The sequence below is a fragment of the Vitis riparia genome, chromosome 7 (genome assembly GCF_004353265.1).
Source record: "Vitis riparia cultivar Riparia Gloire de Montpellier isolate 1030 chromosome 7, EGFV_Vit.rip_1.0, whole genome shotgun sequence".
In the NCBI taxonomy this organism is placed as follows: Eukaryota; Viridiplantae; Streptophyta; class Magnoliopsida; order Vitales; family Vitaceae; genus Vitis; species Vitis riparia.
The window spans coordinates 12,351,007-12,366,791 of record NC_048437.1 but is presented as its reverse complement, the minus strand read 5'-3'; the positions used below and the strand labels follow the sequence as shown (position 1 = coordinate 12,366,791).

The following is a 15,785-nucleotide window of genomic DNA, read 5'->3' as shown; positions in this document are numbered from 1 at the left end:
TCAAGGGTGAACTTGAAATAATTAACTTGATTTGAACCATTAGTAACCTTAACCTATTTTGCGATCATCAAAACTTGATTAAAAAAAAACCTTATGGCTAACAAATTCTTTTTTCATATTTTAAAACTTCTTCTTTTAGCCTAGTAGACCGGGTCATCTATCTATCTAACAAAAAATTAGTCACTCATTCAAATACCAACATATATCATAAATACATGAAAAAATAAATAAAAAAACAAGAAAAATTCTCTCCTATTTTTCTCTTTGATTAAAGCCATTGCATTGTTGATAGTATATTCTTCATATGTCATTGTGGTAAAGCTTTATCACTCAATAAGAAAAGTACTAAATTCATTACATTGTAAAAATAAATTATTAAAAAGTAGTATAAATTTCTATATTGAGTCACTTATGATTTATATTATGAAAATATATAAATCTATGTTTAAACACTTTTTGGAGGTTTTTTTTTGGATTAATATTATACTTTTCCTCTTATTTGTTTGATTTCATAATTAAAATATCAAACTCATTTAGAGAAGACAAAAAAAACTCATTGAAATGGATGCCAACAAGGATCATCATGGGATGGGAATAGGAAATAAAAATTGAGATTGAGGTTAGGGATGAGAAAATTTTGGGGACAAGGTGGGGAATGATGGCCCTATTACCCGCTCCAAGTTGTTAAAAAAAAAAAAGTAACAAAAAAAAAAAAAAAAAACCCTAAATATAGGGAATGAGGCAAGAATTACATCCTTTGCTTACCATTAATGTTTTGAAATCCAAAATATAGGGAAATACGGACACACGCCGTCGCATCGGCAATTGTGCGGTGGAATCGCTGCTGTGAAGTCCACCTCTCAACCCCACAAGTACAATAAATAAAATCATAATAATAATTATTATAGTAATATTTAGATAAAAAGACAGGAAAAAAAAAATTGGTACTTTGTTGTTTTCTTGTTGACTAACTCGCCGTTCCATTAGGTTGTTAAACCCATCGCGGTACATAGACAACAAGAAGGCTAAGTGGACGATTTGTGGACGTTGATGATGACACATGTACGGCGGGCAAGGTGGGAGCGGTCAACATAGGTCGAAAAAAGAGGATGATATGAAAATGGTACCTCATCGCCTCTCATTTATTTATTTTTTCAATTTTTTTAATGTCTTGTCTGCCGCTGACTCATCATTTCCTCTCTAGGTCTTTCCGGTATGTCTGGAATCTTCTGAAATCTTCTTCACGAGTATGGTTAGTACTATATGATCATGAAGGTGATAATCTCTCTAATTCATGTTGTCTTTGTTGTTCTTTTCGGGGGGTTTTGGGTGTTTTTTTTTTAATTTTATTTTTTATTTTTTTATTTTTTATTTGTGTTGTTTTGGGTTTTGAGTTTAAAGTTTTGCTGGTGGTAGATCTGGGAATCAGAGTGCATGGTTTTGTTTATTTGATTTGTTTTGGTGTGGCTTCGATGAGTTTTTTCGGGATTTGTGTGCTGTTTTTTGTTCTGTTGAAGTGCATACCTGACTCTACTTTATCGTGTTTGGTTGCGGAGAAAATGGAGGAAAGGAAAAGAAAAGAAATGAAAAATTGTTTGATTTTATATAATATGGGTGGTTTTTCATCCTCCGGGACCCTAGAGGAAATGAATCTTTTCCTAGTCGAGGTGACGACATCTAGTTGGCTTAGTTCATGTTTGATCTGCCCTTTTTTTTTCTCTTTTCCTTTTTTGGGAAGCTAAAACCGGATAAAGCATGTGATTTTAGCATTTTATTTTAGTGTTTTTTTACTTTCTTTTCTCAGGAACGAAGGGGACGGATAGGGGTTTTTTAGGCATTATGGTTGATAAGCTTTTTTTTTTTTTTTTTCTCTCTTCTTTTTCAACCCTTCTGATTCAGGCTGTGTTTTTCAGATTTCATGTTTGGAAGATGTTGGATTTACTGCCAGTGGCGTTTTGGGTGAGTGAATGTTCTGGTGTTACATTTTTAATGAGTGATTGACTCCAAAACTTGCAGTTTGAGAATGTCCTTGTTGCTTTCATACTGCCATTTGGGTTGTGTATTTGTTTTAACATATATAATTGTGGAAAATTGTTGAAGCTTCTGGCAGTTTCAGATGATTGTTTTAATACTTTGGTAGTGATTCTTGCTTGGTTTGAAGTTTCATGTGATACCACTTCCTTTTATTTTGCTGTTATCATGCATGTGATACCACTTCCTTTTATGTGTTGAAATTTAATCATTGGATTATTTTTCTGTGCTGGCTTTTGTCTTGCTTGTTATTAGTTGCAGAGAAATAGGGTGCTAGTTAAGATTTGTATTTTGTTTTTTTCTTTTGCCCCTTCATTTTTTGTGACTAGCACCCTATTAGAAAAGTCGAAGTTCAATTTTCCAAAAGAGCTAAAGTTAGGCTTCTGAAATTGAGTGTTAGCTTGTTGTATTTCATGTTATCTGGCTCTATTCTGAGGCATTTGTTGTTGGGTTTTTAGAAGTGCTGTTGCTGATTAGTTGTTCTTTTGTTGTCGATTCAGATGTCTTTTTTAGATTTGAGGCTAGGAAAGACTTTGAGTTAGTCAATGTTCTCTTGCTGCTTCAAAGATGAATAAGGGGGCTTGATCTCTTTGAGGGTAAAGGTGTTCCTACTAATTTTCGAGGACTTTCGTATGCTCTCTTTGGTTGCTGTGGATAGTTGGGGATTTTGGGGAAGAGAAATGGGATGGTGTTTGTTTTCTGAAAGAAAAATTGCAAGCTTTTGATAGCTTATTGCATTTTGAGATTAGAAAGCATCTTTACCCTCTTTGTCCATCACCTTTGTGAGAAAACTAAGGTTGTGGGAAAATTTTCAGTTTAATAATTGTTTGCTAGTATATTTTCTTATTGTGTTTCCTTGCTCCGCAGATCATTAGTTCAAGCAGTGACATGTAATTGCTTGACAACGAGAGAGAGCACGCTAGTCAGCATTCATGCGAGGAACATGACTGTGTACAGGCGTGCTCTCTGTCGCTGTCATACAATCTTCTCATCAAGGCTGTCTTACATATTCACCTTGTTCGTGAGCGTTGGACCTCAAGGCATACCCACTAGCAGGTGATTCTTTCCGCTTTCCTGTAGCTGAAATAAATGGGTTCTTATTCAAAATGGAAATACATAGTATTTGATACAATGAAGAACATCATTTAGGGTGCAGTTTTCCATCAATGGATTCAGTAATTTGGGCCTTCAATTCTGCATTCTTGTGTCAATCATTCGCTATATTCCTGTTATAGAACTTCCTGATATGCCAAAAACCAGTGCTAGAATTTGAATCCTGGAAGTTGAGTGCAATCACCCTTACTTTTTTTTAAATAATTACATGGCTCATTTGGGGATGTCTGAAACTACTCTGCATTTATTGACATTATAGTTTACGTAATAGATTAAACATCTCTTAAAAATATCATGACCGCAAAAGAATTACTCTCCTAATCTAAGGAGAATCTTGAGCATAGATAGTTGACACTTAAATAGAGTGTTTGGCCTAATGACTTCTGAAAACCATGGCGCAATATTCGCATGGACGGGAAATTACATAAATTGTTCTATGCAAAAGTGTCAAAACTCATTTGTCATTTGCACATTGCTTTGAACTTTGCATTAAGAGAATTCACTTGCATATCCTTATATTGCTACATGGTCCCAGATCTCTCCTTGCCAAAACTGGTGCTTATGGCTTTCAGCTAAAAATTGAACTATAGTTTATGCATATGTTGGAGATGCTAGGAAAGTGGAGTGGATTGCACATCAAAAGAATTAGCATAGTGACACAACAATGTATGACTGCAGGAAAAACTGCAACTATTCCAAGGATCAAGGAGTTTCATATTTAATGGAGAATCCTATAAAAATTTGATAGAAAGAGTTCTAATCATTAGAAATATCCATATCTTAGGAAGTAGAGCATAAAATCATATACGTTAAAAGTGGATTTGGAAATTGAAATAAAAACATTAGCTTAACCCTACGAAAAGACTATCAGAATATCGTATTGGATGGTCAATAAGGGTGAACATTTATGTGTGTATTTTATGTTGAAATTGCTTATTCCAACTTTGTTGAGTTGTTCCTGAAGTGAGCATGTAGAGCTAAAATATTTCAAGTAGTTTGGAAAAAAATGATTGGAAAACTTCTTCATTTTGTAAAAGAGGAAAGTAGAAAAAGTGAGTTAAAGTTCGTCCTTTGTCATAAAAGGAGTGAAGGATTTAACACAACTCACAACATACTAAATAATGATGGAATACTGCAAATGGTTGAACTTACTCGAAGGATTCACTACTTTTATTCCTCTTCCAATATAATTTGGCAAGCAGCACATGTGTATATTTAGTCTTAGGGTATTCTGAATTGCCGGAATGCAAAATACAAGAGTTGATGATTATATTGGTTAGAATTGAGAGAATTTAGGAGTAAATATTTTGAAAAGAAATAGATTGTTTTCGCCATTGTAATCTTGTGGATTGGATATTCCAGATGAGCAGTATTTTACTTTGAGATTTGCTTTTTGATGAGTCACGAAGTACACACTCTAAGATTTACCTTTTGAGATTCGTCGAGAAAGCAACTTTTGAGACACAGAGTTCTTTCAATTTAGATTTTTCAGAGGTTGGTCATGATGCATCGATTTCTAACCCACTGATCTCAACGAATGATTGATTTACTGGTTGTTTTAGCAATGCGAGCACCTTGGATACTGGGGCATATTTCCCTTCCTAAGCTCAGTAGTCCGACCCTTGGCATTTTGAGTATACAGATTTGGGCCTATTTACTTCTTATCCACTTTTGAGTTGGTCTTCTTTATCTGTTCCTTTTAGGCTCTGAGTCTCGTAGCCCTAAGCTATCCCTCTCTTCTTAGGCCTTAAGCCTCGTCGCCCTGAGCTATTCATTCCTTCTAAACCTTGAGTCTTATAGCCTTGATCTATCTGTTCCTTTTAAGCCCTAAGTCTCGTAGCCCTGAGTTATCCTTCTTCTCTCAGGCCTTGAGCCTCGTAGCCCTGAGTTATCCATTTCTTCTAGACCCTAAGTCTTATAACCTTAAGCTATCTGTTTCTTCTAAACCTTGAGTCTTATAGCCTTGAGTTATCTATTCCTTTTAGGCCATGAGTCTCGTAGCCCTGAGTAGCCCTTCTCCTCTTAGGCCTTGAGCCTCATAGCCCTGAGGTATCCATTCCTTCTAGACCCTGAATCTTATAGCCTTGAGCTATCTGTTCCTTTTAGGCCCTGAGCCTCATAGCCCTGAGGTATCCATTCCTTCCAGACCCTGAGTCTTATAGCCTTGAGCTATCCATTCTTTCTAGGCCCTGATCCTGGTAGCCCTAAGCTATCATTCCCTAAGGACCCAGAGTCTTTCCAGCCCTGAGCGGAGCCTTCATCATTTGGTTGCCCATGAGTGGTTTGACCTAAAGATTGTGTATCGCACTCTTCTTCTAGTCGGTCAGTCATAGAGTCTAGAGCTCATAGCTCTGAGTTATTCATCGTAACCTTGAGTTACTCATTGCATCATGACCTAGAGTCGTTCATGCCATCCATGGCCTTGAGCTATTCATCGTGACCCGGAGTTACTCATTTCATCCATGACCTAGTATCATTCATGGCATCCTAAGCCCTAAGCTCATGACCCGGAGTTGTTTGTATCCTTCACATCCCTGAGATGTTTCATTTTCACCATTCTAGCCACTTGCGAGTGGCCTTGACCCGACACCATAAGCCGGAAAACATTCTGATCGACTATCCATTTAGAACCTTGAGCTCACGACCCAGAGTCGTTCTTTTCATTCATGACCTTGAGTCGTTATTCTTATTTGTGACCTAGAATCATTCTTAGCATTTAGAGCCCTAAGCTCTAACCCAGAGTCGTTTTTCTCATTCGTGACCCAGAGTTATTCTTAGCATTTAGAGTCCCAAAGCTCACAACCCAAAGTTGTTCATTCTCATCCGTGACCCAGATTCATCCTTAGCATTTAGAGCCTTGAGCTTACGACCTATGGTCATCCATATCATTTAGAGCCCTGAGCTCACGACCTAGAGTCATCCATATCATCTAGAGCCTTGAGCTCCCGACCAAGAGTCATCTATAGCATTTAAAACCCTGAGCTTCCGACCTATAGTCATCCATATCATTTAGAGCCTTGAGTTCCCGACCCAAAGTTATCTATAGCATTTAAAACCTTGAGCTTCTGACCTAGAGTCATCCATGCCATCTAGAGCCTTGAGTTCCCGACCCAGAGTCATCTATAGCATTAAAAACCCGGAGCTTCTGACCCAAAGTCTTGCATATCATTTAAAGCCCTGAGCTTCCGACCTAAAGTCATCTATAGCATTTAGAGCCTTGAACTCACGACCCAAAGACGTTCTACTCATTCACGACCCAGAGTCATCCATACCATCTAGAGCCCTGAGCTCCCGACCTAGAGTCATCTGTAGCATTTAAAGCCTTGAGCTTTCAACCCAGAGTCATTCATAGCATATAAAGCCTGGAGTTCCATGACCCATAGTCATTTACCCCATCCATGACCTTGAGTCATTCTTTTCATCCCTTTCCATCTTTGTGCTATTTATCACACTTTTATCCCTTCATTATCATCCCTCCACATAGAGTCTCATCCCATCCATGTCATTGCAACCCCATCTTTTGACTTTGCCACTTCATGTGATAAGACAAAATTTCTGGTCTTTTCCGTTTAGTTTTTCAGTGCAGTTCACTTCGTTCCACTCATTATTCATATTTCAACTCACATTTTCTACACATGATCTCTACCGAAGAGGGGCATATTTGTAGAACCTCCATGTCGTCCTTCTAGTACATGTCCTATTATGTGTTCATTTGGTACTTTACAATAATTCCCTAGTGGCCTATTATTACTCATGTAGCTTATCTTTTATGAGCCACCTTGGAGATTCTGATTGAGAGATTTATTTAGCCCCATTGTGACCCTTGGCAGCCCTAATTTAGACTTAGACATTGTCCTAAACATCCTAGACACTTTCCAGTTTGCACACATTCACCCTAGGTCACTTAGGCGTTTTTTTCAGAATAGGTCACTTGGACACTTGTTTAGGTTTGATTTCTTGATTGCTTGGTTCTTTAGGTTTCGATGAGTATTGGCCTATTTTTGACTTTTGATTGCATGAGATGGTCTTTTGATACTTAATTATGTGAGTTTGATGTTTCGATTTCCATTATTATCGATTGCATTAGATTGGCATTTCATATCCTTTTATTGCATGTGTTTGATACTCGTATTCACATTTTTGTTGATTTAAATTTGCATGAAGTTGATTCCTTTATTTTTATTTTTAATTTGCATGAATTAATATTTTGATTCTCCTATATATGCATATGATTGTGCAATTTCCAATTTTATTCCTAATTTTATTTTTTAATTACTATTGCATGATTTCTACGCCCCCTTATTATTTTTTTATTTTCGCATTAGGATTTGATCACTTACCAAACAAGACACGGGTTGCATCCTTGAGGAAATCTCCAAGTAAGCCATGCATATATGCACTTCCCATATCCACATGCATTCAAAAAGGAAGCAGAATATTCAATGAGGGAGAGGCTGCCACAGAAGATCCCCACTTCCCATAAGAAGATATCTACAGGCTGGTTGTACTAAGGGGAATTTTGGGGATCCTCACGCAGCCATAGAAGGAGTGGGCTGCCATATAAATAAGAATATAAGAACAGGGAAAGGAGGACTCTCGAGAGCATGCATAGATTTTGGAGAGCAGCAGGGGACTTCGGACAGCAAATTCGGTTGCCACTTTGACGCACCAAGAGAGGATTTTCTGAAAAACACGCGCAACAGATTTCTGGGCTGCTACAACACAACACACATCATTGAGGCTTCTCCGACAGGCATGCATTATCAGTTTTGAAAGTTTAGTTTATGAATATTTTTTACTTCAAGTTGATGATTGCATGCATATTTTAGTTTTGGATTTATTTCGATTCCATGATTCCAAGTTTCAATATTCTGTTAATTGTGTGATGATATTATAAATTTGAGAATTCGTGATCAATTGACTTTGGTTCCAAGTTTTGATTTTTATTGTGGATTTTGACTAATTTTTATTGATTATCCATGATTCCAAGGTTTTTTTTTTTTTTCTCTTTTCTTTCTAGGTGGATTGATCTTAAATTTAAGAGTTTGATTGATTATGTCGATTATCATTGTTTCGATTCCAGGTTCCAATTGTATTTAGTTTGATTGGTTTTAGACTTAAGAGTTTGACTGAATCTCATCTTAGTCTATTGGTTTTAATTTAGATGTTATTTTGATTGATCCCATATAATTTATTTTATGCTTCAAAGTCATTAATATTAGTTCTTGATTCATCCTACTTGAATTTCTGAGTTTTTCGATGGAATTCAGTGGCCTTGTAATTGAACTTTTGTGGATACTTTTTTACGGTGAGAATTAGTGGTGAGTTAGAGGAGAAATAGCAGTTGTGTAATGCTTGGTTTAGAGGAGAAATAATGGAGAATTTTGGCTCCATTCTTACCACTTTAGTTTGCTTGATTGTCAAAAATTTTACTTTGTGATTTTGTTTTCTTTTGTTTTGCTTGGTATTTTTGTTTCTTATGTTTTGTTGTTTTCAAATTAATTTCTTTTATTTTAAAATAAAATATTTTTCTCAAAAGATTCCTTTGAAAATTTATTTTAAAAATTCATTTAGAGTCCTTAGAATCAAAATCTCATTTTCTTAAATAATATGCAACCATGTCTTGATCGATTCGCATTTTTCTCAGTTTTCTATAAAAATTCTGGTTTTGAGTGGACTACGAATCCAAGCTTGTGGTACCAAATAAATGGGATAATTCTAGGCTAGATTTGTGTACATCAATTAGGGAATTGGTGGAACCCCAACATAAAATCATTTTTTCAAAACTCTTTCTTGCTGTTAGTTTCCACTGAATCATTGACCCTTTTGCTTTAAAATTTGTTTCAACAACTTCAGAATATTTTTAAAAAATTTCCAAAACTTTTATGATTTTCCTCACTTCTTGAACTTGAATTTAAATTTTCGTTTGAGTTAGAAAGCAATTCTAGAATAGAAGATATAAACGAGTCTTTAGGAGGACTCTGTTTTCACCCAGTTCTAGACACCCAAAATCTTTTTCTAAAAATAAAATAACAGATGACTTTTCAAATTTAATTCAATATTTTTTCTTAATTCTAGACTTCTTGAAATTGATCTTAGACACATTAAATATTAAAAACATATGCTTTTTCAAGGGAGATATGATTTTTCAAAGTCGTACCACTATACATGATGGATTGTGGACATCTGATTAGCTGGAGTGTTTTAAAAATATTTTTGAGTACCACTTGACCTTGAATTCATTTTTTTATGTGATATAGACACTTTGAAAAATGTGTGATTTTTCGTACAATTTATATGATCCCTTATTTTTTAAAAAAATCGTTTATACATGTCATAATTTTTTTTTACCTAATTTGGACCTTTTGGAACTTTTGGGTGTCTTTGCTGCAATTTGTCATGTGAATGAATGTCTGACCTTTGGTATCTTGTTCTAGATGTGTAAGAGTTGTTTCCTGAAATTTTTCATAATTAAATTCAACTCCAAGAAATTTTTTTAGAAATTTTTTTGTCATGCTCCCTTTTCTAATTGCTTGTTGATGATCTTGTACTTTGCTTGAATCGATTATTTATTTTTGGAGTCATTTGACTTACCTTGACTCAATTTTGGCTTTGGTATTGTATATTAGACATAATAAAGATATTATGTAAATTATACTTGTCCTAACCACTTATTGGAGGAATCTTATAAATTATGCATGCTATCCAAGTACACTCTCTATCACTTACTTTTTCTAATTTTATGAACATGCATGTTGTTGTGAACCACATCTATGTTTGATTCCATCCTTAGGTGCCTAGATTTCTATTCGATTTCCTCTTATTAAATATATGTGGTGTGCTATATTTTTGTGCTAACTTTAATGTCTTATAATAGCGTTTTAGAAGCAGTCCAAATACATATCCTAACCTTCTTTTGTGATTGTGATTTGATTTCTTTTTGGCATGCTAGTTTTGAAATCACCTTAGCCTACCTAGTTACCATCAATCAATTGATTGCCACTTTTCCCTCGACTTAGTCAATAGAGACTTTTTTAGGGCTTAGAGGGGTGCTACCTCTTAGAGGTACCTTCCCAGTAGATAACCTGATCCCCGGACCAAGACTCGGGTTTTTTAAGACTTGTTTTTTCAAAACTATGGAGTCACTTCTTTAGGGTTTTCTTTCTTGTTTTATTTTCCCTTTTAAAATAAAATAAAATAAGTAGCGACTTCAACTTTTCCAAAACTAATTTTTCACCAATAAAAAATGAGTTTTGTCATTGAGTGGGGATACACATGAAAAATGCAGGTCCATACCGTGACATTAGGAGCCATACAGGTTGTACAAACTATCCAAAGAATAAAGAATCAACAGAATCATTTGGACAGGATGCAGGAAGGATTGGAAAGAAAATATTTCTGGGAAAACATTATTGAACCTCAACTCTCACCTTAGCAGAACAGACCTTGACACTCTCTTTGAACCTGAGTAGCATCTTATTCAATTCCTAAGACTAAATGTGGCTTATTTGGAGTCTTTCATGGCTGTTAAAAGTCTAACTCTGCACCTTAAAACCAACAAGTATTGTGCACAGTGTATGCGAGAAAGGAATATAGAACCCTTCGGTGTTCAAGAACTGTCCCTTACTCCTTGTACAGCCCTACTCAGCTTCATTTTATAAGGTAATAGAAGTTGCTAATAAGCTAACTAGGACTATGCTTATCAATGAGGTTAGAAAAATCTAAGGTGAGGCCGTGATTTTCCCTCAAGACACCCTAACTACCGCCTAGAACAATAATCTAGCTGAATTATTAACTCTACTAACAAACTGGAAAATTACTCAAACACAAAAGATCCACTAAATTAGCAATAAAACAAACAAAAGATACACAAGAACAAACTGAAACCAATCATGAAGGTGATGATATTCTTAATTCTTTTTATCTTTGGTGTTGTTTTTCTTTTCTTTTTTATGTTTTCAGTTTGAATTTTTGTTGGTGGTAGATCTGGGAGTCAGAGTGCTAGTTGTGAATTCCTCAGATTTACATAGTTGTGCTTTGTTCTGTTGAAGTGCATGCCTGAGTCTACTTAGTTGTATTTGGTTGCAGAGAAAAATGGAGGAAAGGAAAAGGAAAAAAGAATCTGATTATTTATGAGTGGTTTTTCATGGTTTGGAACCTGGGAGGAAATGAATCATATATCCTTTCATACATGAGGTGAGTACATGTATTTCACTTAGTTGATGTTTGGTTTGCTTTTTGTGAAACTAAAACGGAGTAAAACATGTCATTTAGCATTTTATTTTCATGTGTTTTACTTAATGCTCTCAGCAACCAGACAGAGGGTTAGAGTTTTCTGGGTATTATGGTAAATGACATTTTCTTATGGAGTTTGAGCTAGTTATTATGCTTTGTAATTTGTCATGCTGATGATTCAGGCCGTGTTTTCAGATTTCATGCTTGGAAGATGTTGGGTTTGCTCCCAGTGGCATTTTTGGTGAGTGAATGTCCTAGGTCCACATTTTTAATGAGAGTGATGGACAAACTTGCAGTTTAATATCTTTGTTGCTTTTATACCAATATTTGGGTTGTGTATTTGTTTAAAAATCCAGAAATGTAGAAAATTTTATTGAAGCCTCTGGCATGTTTTGGTTGTTTTAATCTTTTGGTAGTGGTTCTTGCTAGATTTGGGGTTTCATGGTTCAGAGATTCATCTTCTGTCTTGCTTGTTTTTGAAATCAATGATAGTATATATCCAATTTAAGTTTTTTACCTTCGAATTCTGTCTATACTTTGATAAACCAAGGTATGAAGCTTAACTGTTCAATCATATGCTTATTTGGGAAAGATTCATCTCATAGTTCAGTCTTACCATGCATATTAAGGTTAAGGTTTGTATGTTCTTTTTCTTCATTTTTTTTTTTCCCTCTAGTAGAAAAGTTGAAGTTCGATTTTCCAAAAGAGAGCTAAAACAAGGCTTCTGAAATTTAGTGTTAAGCCCATTGTGCTGTCCATGCATTTGGAGTGGTATCATTTTGTAAGTGTGCTGTTGCTTCTTAGAAAAGAAATTTGCAAAAGTGACGATTTGGTTAAACTCTTTATTGATGAGCAATCTGTTTATTATTTGGAATTTCTTGCTGGAAAAATCTGGGTGTCATTGGGCTTTACTGATTGTCTACATTTGTTCAGTACTTATTTTTATTCTTTTGTTGTTGATACAGATATGATTTGTGAATTTGAGTCTAGAAAGACTTTGGGTTTATGGATGTTCTTTTTGACAGGATTAGAAATATTTCATAATGCTCAAAAGCATTTTCCGACATATATTAGGTATTTGGAAAAAATTTGATAATCACTTGAAGTAATTGTTAAGTAAACACCTTATTTTTTGTTATATGACGTATTACTACAAATATTATCAAAGCACTTTTTTATTTATATCCAAACAGTAAGAGATCTTCCTTAAAAGAATTTCTAGAAGCATTAGTAACAAAAGCCGTAAATATTAAAAATGTTTTAATTAGAACCACTCCCAAACACGCTTTTAGTAACATTTCCATTATATATGTTTTTACAAAAAAAATAGTTAATAATTGAATTAAAAAAAAAGTGTCTTAAAAGTGCTTTTTGATAATCAAGTTAGGTTGGTTAGGTTTACTGCTTTCTGACAATCAAGTTAGTTATGGAGAAATAAAAGGGTCAATAGATAGACGTGCAAATGTGTTCACCTGCTTTTTGGAGAGCATCGCTTTATTTTTATAGCTTCTTCATTAGATAGAATCATGTTCCCTAAATTGTTATCCATCATTGGCCATATGAATGTCTAGTTGTTACGTAATCAATGTAGAGTTTGTTTGTCACAACATAAACACAATATGACTGTAAAAGATGAACCTAGAAGAAACTATTCAAAGAAAATCCAAGGGGAACTAATATAGATGCTAAACATGGATGCATATCTATGTATAAACGAATAAGATGAGAAAGCTAGGAAATGACTTATCTTGTGCTTCCGTTCTCAATTCCAAGGAAAATTGATTACTTAAGTAGATTGTGTGAAGGATATTATATTAAGTCACTATGCTAAAAGGAATTGCATTACACATGTTATATTTTCTTTTAATTTTCTAAGAATTAGCAAAGTTCAACTAGGATGATTGAAGCCCAAATATGTGCTCCAATCACAAATAAATAATTGAATGTATGTAATAAAAAAAGGCTTAAATCACTTAATTTAACTCGAATTGGTGGTAAGACCTTAGATATGGATGTAATAAATATTTCAAGTTTAATTCCAAGGTAAAGAGATGAAAAGAATGCAAAGTGAAAAAGTGATCTTCAACCAATATAGAGAAAGAGGATCAATCAACCATTCAAAATGAGATTTGAGATTTGTGGGGCATGATGAGAGCTTAAGAAAAGGCATGACGAACAAGGAATGAGTATGATAGATGAGAACTTAAGGTTATGGAGGGATTTTGGAAAGCAAGCAAACATGAGGGAGAAGGCTTGAAGTCGTGGTTAAAAGCTCAAATGGGGATTCAAACTCAATAAGAGAATGTGCATACATACCTGAATTTGAACTAATTTATGGGATGTTTTCCAAGGAATTTTTTTAGGACATGCCACATATGGTTTTGAAGATTAAGAAGTCAGAAATTCAATACTTTAAATGGTTCATGAATCAAAGTTGAAATAAGGGAGATATGCCAAAAAATGTGGGAAATGGAAAAAGTTGAGTTCGAAATTGACATGCGATTTTGAACTAGACTTCCCTCAATTGGAGTTGGCCTTTTTAGCATTGAACTAAGCTTCCAAATTTCAAACAAAGCTCCTCCAAGCTTTCCTACTTCAAATTTGAGGCCTTACAAGCACCAACTCACCTCAAAGTCAAACAAGCCTTGGTGTGCAAAATATCCTTAGGTTAGATCTTTATTATTTAAACTCATTCACTCTTAGGTTTCAAGGGATAGAGACAGAACGAGAGATATTGAACTCTTGTTTTTCAACTTTTTTTTTTTTGATAAATTTTTTTTTTCTTTTCCATTCTTTCCATTCTATTTTCATAGCAACCAAACATGGGTTTTATAGAGAAGTCTTCCACCATGTTTGGTTAATTTTATGTGATATGGAGATGCTCACATGAAGGTGAAGAATTCAAAGGAGTAGTAAAAAATAATAATTTATTGTTTTGGTTTATTTATGTTTTTATGTTTGAATCGGTAGGAATAAAAAATCCTCTTTGTTAGTTCTCTTAGATAAGGTACAAAAGATTCTTACTGAGGTACTAGGTGATTCTTGTAAAGTTCTTGATTGCAAATTAACTTGATTTATTCCTTTATTAACAAATCTATAGCAAAATCTACAAGATGGTTATGAGCTTAATTTTGATTGGATAAACTTAAAACTAAGCTAACCAATATATTTAATTGGTGTAATAGATCCATTTTCCATATTTTAAAACCTAGTTCTAAATGTGTATTGGTCTTAAGATTCAAATTCAATCTCAAGTAGATTTTGATTCTTAAATCTAGATTACATAATGCTCTGTTTGTCGAATTGATTCAAAAATGGATTGTGAAACTTTATTTTATTTTATTTATTTCATTATACATTTTAGATTTTTTTTCATCGTTTATTTTAGATTAGATTTTTATTCAGTTTAATTGAACAATTAATATTTTTAGCCTAAAACAAATAGACACATTAGTGTTGATCCCAAAGGATGAAAAACTAAATATTACAAAACGCAATAATCCTACTTCTAGTGTTTCTTGATTAAAGTTATTACATATATTAGGTTTTAATATTTTAATTACAACAAAGACTTGTAGTCAGCCATTGGATTAAACTTGAAGCTTTATTATTTAAACTCGTGTTCATATTAGAAATTGATAGCCAAGAGAGTTAGTAGTGCCTCTTAAAATTTCGAAACTTTTTATATTGGGAAGTGTTTATTTCTTAGGAAAATTTTAGGTTTTGAGTTAAAAAAAAAAATGTCTAAATGAGAAATTCTTCAACAAAATATGTTGATTGATTTTTCATGTCCATCTCTTCTCTTGTTTTTCATCGATTGATATAAAACCTAAATATCTTTGTATGTGAATATCAAGAAGAGGAGAAGATTGTGTTTAGAGGGCTTTCAAAAGGATTCCACATGAAGATAGTGGGTGATTGAGATTCTTAAGGTATCAAACTAGTTGCCCATAAAAGGATTAGAGGTTTAGATTGGGTAAAACCTTATATTCAGTATTTTCTTGATAGTGGATGTTACAATTTTGATTACTCGGTAGTTTTTTATCTCTTCAAAAAATTTCTAGGTTATATCATTGAGTGTTTCTCTCATTTCCCTTACTTCTCTTTTATATTTTTATTTTGGTTTATTTTATGACTTAAATATAATCCGGAATACCATTTGTAACGACCCACTCCCAACCATATAAATATTACACCAAAACAAATTCCTACTTTGGAATCCGAGATCAACTTCAATACCATTTATAATTACCCATACCCAACCATGTATATATTAGTCGATCTAGACCTAAACAGACTTTCACAACTTTAAAATGCATCTACAAGGTTAAAAGGAGCTCATATGTATGTAAGACACTTTTTTCCCTATCCAATGTGGGATATCACAACCACCTTCCATGTAAACA

The 15,785-nt window shown here is 34.1% G+C and overlaps 1 long non-coding RNA gene across 2 annotated transcripts; it reads left to right on the top strand.

Moving 5' to 3' along the window:
• The first annotated feature begins 1,176 nt into the window (after positions 1-1,176).
• LOC117918996 lies at positions 1,177-11,784 on the top strand. Of its 2 annotated transcripts, none has more exons than XR_004651999.1 (7): positions 1,177-1,275; positions 1,914-1,959; positions 2,532-2,627; positions 2,899-3,087; positions 7,470-7,919; positions 11,233-11,340; positions 11,575-11,784. It is a non-coding gene; the product is annotated as an uncharacterized LOC117918996 (long non-coding RNA). The 2 variants fall into 2 exon arrangements; XR_004652000.1 differs by having other exon boundaries at positions 11,562-11,784.
• Positions 11,785-15,785: the final 4,001 nt, after the last annotated feature.